Raw genomic sequence first — 9,411 nt, 5'->3', positions numbered from 1 at the left:
ATGAGCCACTTTTTTTTCCCCCATTGGAGGACATGTGGATTGTTTTTAGTTTGGGGCTATTATGAAAACAAAAACTGCTCTGAATATTTGTGCACAAATGTTCCCTGCTCTTGGAGTGGGATAGCTGGGTTATATTGTATATGTATGTTTAACATTACAAGTAATGCCCAAACTGTTATCAAAGTGTCTGTGTTATTTTCCAATCAGTAATGTATGAGAGATCTAGTTCCTTCACACACTCACTGGCACTTCCCCCTGATCGTTCTTATGAGTGTTATATCTATCACTTTGATTGTAGTTTGTTTCCTAATGATTAATGAATGTTGAACATTATTCCTGTGTCCATTTGCCATCCATATGTCTTCTTTGGTGAAATGCCTGTTCCAATCTTTGCCCATTAATTTTCCTTGCATTGTTTGCCTTCTCATTGGATTTGGGAAGTTCTTTATATTTTTTACATAGAAGTTCTTTGTCAGGTGTGTGATTTACAGGTCTTTTTTTCCTATTCAGTGTCTGATCTTTACATCAACTTAAATTTCTTTCACAGAGTAAATTTTTAAAAAGTGCATAAATCACAATTTATCAATATTTTCTTATGAGTTATGCTTATGGTGTTATATAAGAACTCTTTGTCTACCCCAAATCACAAAGATTCTCTCCTATATTTTTCTTCTAAAGGTTTTTAGTTTTAGATTTTACATCATTTAGTTCTGTGATCCATATTAAGTTCAATTTTGTCTAACATGTGAGTTGTGAGTTGACTTTTTTGTGGCATGGAGATATCCAATTGTTCTAGTACCATTTATTAAAAACACTATCCTTTGTACATTGACTTGCCTTGCATATTTAAAGAAAAATCAATTGACCAAATTTGGGAGGCCTACTTCAGGACTCTTCTGTTCCATTGATTTCTGGCTTTAATCTTTGGCCAATATCACACTGTCATGATAACTGTAGTTTCATAGTATATCTTGAAAGGGGTCATGTGAATCCTTCAAGTACATTTTTCCTTTTCAAAAAAAAATTTTTTGGCTATTCTAAGTCATTTGTATTTTCATATACATTTTATAATTGGTTTATCTATTTCTAGAAAAAGTCCTCTTAAGATTGTGATTGTAATTTATTCAAATCTATAGATCAATTTGAGAAGGCTTAACATTTTAACAATGTTCAGTCTTCCAATCCATGAATATTGTATGTCTCTCCACTGATTTGGGTCTTCTTGGATTTCTCTCATCAGTGTCTTGAAGTTTTCATCATAGAGATCCTGCACATATTTTGTTAGATTTATGCCTGAGAATTTCACTTTTTCTGGAGTCTACTACTTTTTAAAATGGTACTTTAAAAGATTTCCAAGTTTTAAGTGCTAGTATATATCAGGGTTGGCAAGCTTTTTCTGAAAAGCACATGTAACAAATATTTTAGGACTTGCACAGCCCATCAGGTTTCTCCTCCTCCCCCTCCTCCTCCTTTTCCTTTTACAATTACTTTCAAATACAAAACAATTCTTAGCTTAGACCATACAAAAACAGACCACAGGCCAGATTTGGCCTATAGACCATAGTTGGCTGACCCCTGGAATATAGAAATAGAATTGATTTTTGTATATTGACCATGTATCCTGAACTCCATTGGATCATGCCCAATGGAATACAAATAATGCCGTTATTTCCTAAATCTTAAAATACTCTTCCTTTGAGCACCCCCCCCCCAACTTTCCCAGCCGCTAACGCACATTTCTTTCCTCCCCTATACAGCAAACCCCTTCAAAGAATGATCTAAACTTAGGGTGTCAAACGTGTTCTCGCCCAGTATAAACAGGCTTGGATGGTGGATGAATGAGGGAGGAGGGGCGGCATCGATCCGTGGGGCCTCAGGATTTGGCTGCACCTGCGTTTGTGTTTCTTAAGACACATCTGGGCTCGTGCTGTCACTGGCAGGTGGGTGTTAAGAGCCTCTTTCCTCTCCTGAGCGTGTCGGAGCTCCCTCTACTGGACGGTTCCAGGATAACAGTCTCTAAGGCGTCTGGTCTCGTCTGGTCTCTATTAGTTCAGTGTGTAGGGGAGCACGTGTGACTGTGTGTAAGTGTATGTGTGACTGTGTGTACATTGGGTTAACCGTATACATGCATGTGTGAGTGTGTGTCTGTGTGTATGTAATTGTATGCTTATGTGTGTGAGTGTGTGCATGTTCGCACTTTTGATGCACACGTGTGAGTGTGTACATTTATGTATGTGACTGTGTATGCAGTTGTCTGCACGTATAGGTGCATGTGTGTAAAGGTGTGAGTGTGTGTGTCTCGAAGTCAGTGAACCAGGTTCACTAATTCATTGCTATAGCTGATGTCAGAGGTTCTGCTCCTCAGACCTCAGCCTTGCAGCAGGCAGGACATTCCAGAGAAATAATGTCCTCGCCAGCAGCCCTGACTAATGGCAGTGGGTGCATGTTCTCTGCTCTCCCCCAGAGGTCCCCAGGGGGACTGAGCCCCAGGTGCCCACAGTGGGAACTTCCTTGCTAAAGCACCCTTTCCCTGCTGCCTTCGCTTCCCTGTCTTACTTCCCCACTGGCCAAATGGCATCTCCTGGGATCACTTCCCAAAGAAACAACTTGCAGTTGAATTCTTTTCTCAGGGTCACCTCCAAATAATTTGCACTTGAATTTTTGCATCAGAGTCTGCTTCCAGGTAACCCAACCTAAGACACAGAAGTAGGCTCTCTCTTCTAACCCTCATAGACCTATTATTACTACCTTTTTACCAAGGAAGAATAGGAGGCTCAGAGAGGGCAAGTTACTTGCCCAAGGTCACACAGCTGGAGAGTGGCAAAGCTGGGCTTTGACCCTGGGCCATCTGACCCCAAGCTCAGTGTATTCTCCATCCTGGGAGCATCCTCCTTGCTAGGGACCAAAGGAATTAGAGGGAGGTTCACAGCCAGTAAGGTGCCTAATGTGTGCACCAGAGTGTCCTAATGCTCATGGCTAGTGCCTGTGTCTTCATTCTGTCATGAAACAAGAGAAATAATGGCAAACACACGCTTGGCACTGATTGTGTGTCAGGGAGGGTTGTAAGCACTTTGCTCATTTCAACTCATCTGATTCACAGCCACCTTGTTATTACAAGTTTTAGGTGAGAAAACAGACACAGAGAGGTCTGCCTAAATTCACACAGCTCGTTCTGATTTGAACCCTGGCACCTACACTCCTTGTTCTTCACCACGATGCCGCAGCATGTATTAAGTCCTACCAGGTGCCAGGCATGATACTAACCATTTTTCCTTTTAAAAGTATCATTTAGAATTACATACATTAGTAATTATCATTTGAAACGCTATGTAGGCTTCCCCAAAAGAAAAGGAAACAATTGATAAGAGTAGACATTGAAAAGAAAAAAGTTCTTCTGTCCTCTCCCCTTTCCCATTCCTGGTGCTAGATGTCCTTTTCCAGATTTTTCTGTGCCTAGACAAACATTAGTGAGTGCCCACATTACTCGTTTGCTCACGATTCCCATCCGTTTGGGGAATGTAACAGTTGGATCTTGGTAGTGACCTTAGATAGGCTAAATAAAGAAAGTTTAAGAACGGGTGTCATGCAGGGTGTCATGCGGGGTCTCTAGTCCCGCTCCCCGCATAAGAACACAGGATATGGTGAGGCCAAAAAGGAACACCCACGGAGCCATAGATAGGAGAGTCATACCACTATATTCTCGCCGGTGGCATCCGCCTCTCTGCAATCCGCAATCCACAATCTGCCCTTGCTAGCCCCCATTTGCTGCTAGCGTAGCCATGGCAGTTATATTAGTGGCCAATGGCTCACTGGTTACAGCTGATGGCCAACTAGCCACAGCTGATGGCCATCCAATCACAGTTAATGGCCATTTACTACCTGAGCCAGCACCTTTCCACGTGAGGCCGAGAGCCTGGAAACTGCATTCCTGGCTCTGTCCCCTTGTGGGACAGAGGTTGTCATTTCCAAAGACATGGACAGGGCCAAGGTACGCCTTCAAGGCTACTGCAGTACCTGGAGCTGCCACCTTCCTCAGGCTGATGGGACAAGGCAGCAGCTGTTCTTGGAAACCAGAGGAAGTAGCTACAGCTGAAAATCATTTTGGCAGAGGACGGATATCTTCCCCCAATCCCCTCTGGTGGCCCACAGGTGCCTCCCACTCACCAAATACCACCTCATTATTGACTCAAGGAGGCTGCAGGTAGGTAGCCAAAGATGACTGATGTAGCCCATGGGCTCTACCTGGGTCAATGTCAGTAGCACATGCTGCCCCAGACGGGCATTCATTCAGCTCCTCTGTACCTGGGAGGCCCCCTTGCAAGCTGGCTAAGTAGATACCCAAATGGGGAGCAAAATTCTGTCTTTCCCCCTGCAGGCTCCTCTGCTGCTTTTGAGTGATACCCTTGGGATGCCCCATTGTTTTTTGGATGAGAAACACCCTTTTCCCTTCCACAAGGATGGTGTGAGGGCAGAGCCCCAGAAAGTAGTTTCCAGGCTCTCGGCCTCACATAGACAGGTGCTGGCTCAGGTAGTAAATGGCCATCAATTGTGATTGCATGGCCATCAGCTGTGGCTAGTTGGCCGTCAGCTGTAACCAGTGAGCCATTGGCCACTAATATAACTGCTGTGGCTACGCTAGAGGAGAAGAGAGAGAGAATGGGGCTAGCAAGAAGATGGCGGCTGGGCTGGCAAGCGTGGATGGCGGTTTGCGGACAGTGTGGATCCAGCCTCCAGTGAGAGTATAGTGCCGCCAGAGAGAATATAGTGGTATGACTCCCCTACCTATGTGTCATGCGGGGAAGCCCTGCTCGCTGCGCCATTTGTCATGCGGGGAGGCCTGCGGGGTTTCTGCTCCCTCTCCCCATACAAGAACGCAGGACATGGTGAGGCCAAAAAGGAACACCCATGGAGCCATAGGTAGGGGAGTCATACCGCTATATTCTCTCTGGCGGCATTATACTCTCACTGGAGGCTGGATCCACACTGTCCGCAAACCGCCATCCACGCTTGCCAGCCCAGCCGCCATCTTCTTGCTAGCCCCATTCTCTCTCCTCTTTCCTCTCCGTAGCCACAGCAGTTATATTGGCGGCTAATTGGCTAACTGGCTACAGCTGACGGCCATCTACTACCCGAGCCAGCACTCCTCCACGTGAGGCCGAGAGCCTGTAAACTGCTTTCTGGGGCTCTGCCCCCACACTATGGCTCCGTGGGTGTTCCTTTTTGGCCTCACCATATCCTGCGTTCTTGTATGGGGAGCAGGAGCAGAGACCCCGCAGGCCGCCAGGCACGACAAATGGCGCAGCGAGCAGGGTCCCCCACATGACAAATGGCGCAGCGAGCAGGGTATGGTGCCGGCCAAGGCTCTCCAAAGGACGGTGGAGCAGTTTGTGTGTATGAACACTCAGTCTCAGGAAGACCAGGAGGAGCAGCTGCCGGAGAGCTGGACCCCCGTGGAGGGGTGGGAGGATGTGGACGGTTCTCCCACCAGCACAGGAAAAGCCATGCAGCTGCTGCAGAGATGGAGCCCCGTGGAGAGGTGGAAAGATGTGGACGGTTCCCCAACCAGCACAGGCCGGAGAAAGCGAAGGTCGTTGCAGCCCTGTGGGCCGGGGAAGTTCCTGCTCAGGCAGCCCGGATGCAGGACTTATAGTCCCAGGAGGTAACGCTTGCTGAGTCCTCCGTGGGAGATGAGGGTGAGGTCAAGGTCGTCCTTCACCCCAGGACAGCCCTGGTGAATGACTATGGACTATGGGGAATTGCCTTCCATCCCTAATTTAATGGACCGCTTGACTGTTTGTTTGGGAACTGTTGTTAGTGGAACTGGGGGATATTTGCTTTTGTCTCTTGACTGGCCGCCATTGAGAATATGTAAGCACCTTGATTGTGAGTCGCTGTTGTTCCAGCAGGGTACCCTGAGAGGCACAGAGAGAGTGGCAGTGCCCTGAGAGCCCTGGCTGAGTCCAGGAAGTCTGGCTGTGCCCACAGAGAGTGGCAGTGCCCTGAGAAATCCTAGCTGTGCCCGGGGAAACTAGTGGTACCCTAAGAAGTCCAGGAAGTCTGGCCGTGCCCAGAAGTACTGGTGGTGCCCTGAGAAACCCTAGCTGTGCCCGGGAAAACTAGTGGTACCCTAAGAAGTCCAGGAAGTCTGGCTGTGCCCAGAAGTACTGGTGGTGCCCTGAGAAACCCTGGCTGTGCCCGGGAAAACTAGTGGTACCCTAAGAAGTCCAGGAAGTCTGGCTGTGCCCAGAAGTACTGGTGGTGCCCTGAGAAACCCTGGCTGTGCCCAGAGAGCCTGGCTGTGTCCAGGATATTGCATTCACCTTCAGGCTCCTCGCACAGGGCCCCTCGCGGAAGACGCTTGTCGCGTAGATTGTGAGGCGAGAGCCTGTAGGGGTGGAGTGTGGGGGCAGAGCCCCAGAAAGTAGTTTCCAGGCTCTCGGCCTCACATAGACAGGTGCTGGCTCAGGTAGTAAATGGCCATCAACTGTGATTGCATGGCCATCAGCTGTGGCTAGTTGGCCGTCAGCTGTAACCAGTGAGCCATTGGCCACTAATATAACTGCTGTGGCTACACTAGGAGAGGAGAGGGAGAGAAGAGGAAGAAGGGGGCTAGCAAGAAGATGGCGGCTGGGCTGGCAAGTGTGCATGGCGGTTTGCGGACAGTGTGGATCCAGCCTCCAGTGAGAGTATAGTGCCGCCAGAGAGAATATAGTGGTATGACTCCCCTACCTATGGCTCCGTGGGTGTTCCTTTTTGGCCTCACCATATCCTGCGTTCTTGTGTGGGGAGCAGGAGCAGAGACCCCGTAGGCCGCCCGGCACGACAAATGGCGCAGCGAGCAGGGTCCCCTGCATGACAGATGGTTTCTGTTGATCCCCCTGTGTCCCTCCCTTCTTTGTGTGGTAGTGGTCAGGCTACTTGTCAGAACCGGTACCACCTTGTGGGGGCAGAGCCCCAGAAAGCAGTTTCCAGGCTCTTGGCCTCACATAGACAGGTGCTGGCTCAGATAGTAAATGGCCATCAACTGTGGCTAGTTGGCCGTCAGCTGTAACCAGCGAGCCATTGGCCACTAATATAACTGCTGTGGCTACGCTAGCAGAAAAAAAAAAAATGGGGGCTAGCAAGAAGATGGTGGCTGAGCTAACAAGAGCGGATTGCAGAGAGGTGGATGCCGCCAGTGAGAATATAGTGGCGTGACTCCCCTATCTATGGCTCCGTGGGTGTTCCTTTTTGGCCTCACCATGTCCTGCGTTCTTATGTGGGAAGCAGGAGCAGAGACCCCGCCAGACGACCCCCCATGATACACCTCAAAAATCCAGGGGACGTGGATGCCAACTATTGTGGGTTCCCAGGACTTTGCTGAAGTTTTCCTCGCACACTATTTTTCCAAAACCAGCTTTTGAGATTGTCTGGTACCTCTCAAAGAAGCTGGCAACCTCAAATTACAGACCTGGACTTCACTGGAGGATGTGAAGTCCTCCAGTTTACTGGGTCCCAGTTTACTGGGACCTTTATTATGGTAAGTGAAATGCAGCAGCTGCTTCTGGCTTGTGTGTGGACCAGATTTCACCACAACTGTGAGTTTCCAGCAGCGCTGGTTCCCACTTCTGTCAGGCGATGAGTAAGCGGAAATTGCGCTGTCTCTGTTTATCTGTTTATCTCAGAACATTTGAGGAAGGAAGCAAGAGTGACACACTTTTTAGGCCATGTCATTGTCCCACCCTGTGCTGGGTCTTTACAGTCTGTGGGGACAGAGCTGGGAGTGCAGTTTCCAGGCTCTCGGCCTCACATTGAAAGGTGCTGGCTCAGGTAGTAAATGGCCATCAACTGTGATTGGATGGCCATCAGCTGTAACCAGTGAGCCATTGGTCACTAATATAACTGCGGTGGCTACGCTAGCAGCGGATGGTGGTTGAACTAGGAAGCGTGGATTGTGGTTAGCACAGCGGATTGCCGCTAGCAAGTGGGGTTGGTTGGTTGGCAGAGAAGCGGGCAGATTGCAGGTCGTGTGGCTCCTGCTTCCTGTGTCTCCAACCCAGCCGCCAGCGAGACTACAGTGGTATGACTCTCCTATCTATGGCTCTGTGGGTGTTCCTTTTTGGCCTCACCATGTTCTGCGTTCTCATGTGGGGAGCAGGAGCTGAGACCCCGCCTGACACCCTGCGTGACACAGTCCTAGCCTGGCTTTGGGGCTGGGGGCGGGGGGCTGATCTTTATTCACCGCCCACTCCTCCATGTCATTCAGGCTCCTGCTCAGAGGTCACCTCCTCTGGGTGGCCCTCCCTGATTGCCCTGTCTAAAACAGCCCCGTCAGTCACTTTCTAGTACGACTCCATTGCTTAATATCCTTCATTACCACCCCCATCTGACTTGGTCTATTTCCTGTTGGCTTCCCCCATCAGACATGAGCACTGTAATCCAGAGACCTCATCTATCTTGTGCATCCCGGATCCCAGGTCCTAGCACTGTGTCTGATACAGAATAGGTGCCCAACTACAGTTTGTTGTTAAGGCACTAATTACCTGGGAGGTATACATCCACCTCCCCATTTTACATAAGTCTCCGAAAGGGCAAGCAACTTGCCCAAGTTCACACAGCCAGCAAGTGGTAGAGTTCGTGTTGTGGCTGGTCACTCATGGGTTGTGAAAGCATTCATGAGGCAGGTAGAAATACAGAAGGAAGATTTATTAAAGTAAGAGAAGGGTCAGCTGGGCAGAGTCTGCTGGAAACTACTGCCTCGAGTCTTTGTTTTGCCTGAAATGTTATACTTCGTATTTTCTAACCAGGATGTAAATTGCTTCAGCCTGTAATGGAATCTTCTATTATGTTTGGCTTTGTTCGGTGGGATGGGGGAAAGTGAGGTTAAACTGGTTCTTGAAATCTTTGTATATGCTACATAGATTTAAGTCGGAGCCAGGAGTGGATCCCATACATATGCAAAGCCTCTCCCAAGTCCTGGGGCCAGCACTGGGCCAAGTAAAGAGAACCATTGAAACTGGTCTACGTAGTGAGTGTGTAGTACACAGAGTCATTAAGGCGTGGTGGAAAGGAGGCAAAGAAAAGAAAGAAAAGAAAGCTTTCAAAAAGTCCCAAGCTAAATTACACTTGTTAATTTGAATTATACCAGAGATTCAAATATGAAAACAGAAGATTTAGTGCCACCGTTACAGTCCTCCCTGTCTTATCTTCCCGCATCTCTGATCGGCAATGAAAAATCTGTGGAGATGGGGATGAGGGTCCGTCTTCTGTAACTGCTTCAGAGCTGAGCAGGGGCGTAGAGCTGTCCCTGCCTATGAGATTGCCGGTCAAAGATGGTGGAATGACCTGGAAAATCTGGGTGGTTCTATCTAGAAACCGGATCAAGTTAGGGGCTCCAGACTGGGAGTTGGAGCTCTGGTCTCTGGGGCCGAG

Source organism: Rhinolophus sinicus, linkage group LG07, assembly GCF_036562045.2.
Source record: "Rhinolophus sinicus isolate RSC01 linkage group LG07, ASM3656204v1, whole genome shotgun sequence".
NCBI lineage: Eukaryota > Metazoa > Chordata > Mammalia > Chiroptera > Rhinolophidae > Rhinolophus > Rhinolophus sinicus.
This window is presented reverse-complemented; position numbering follows the sequence as displayed.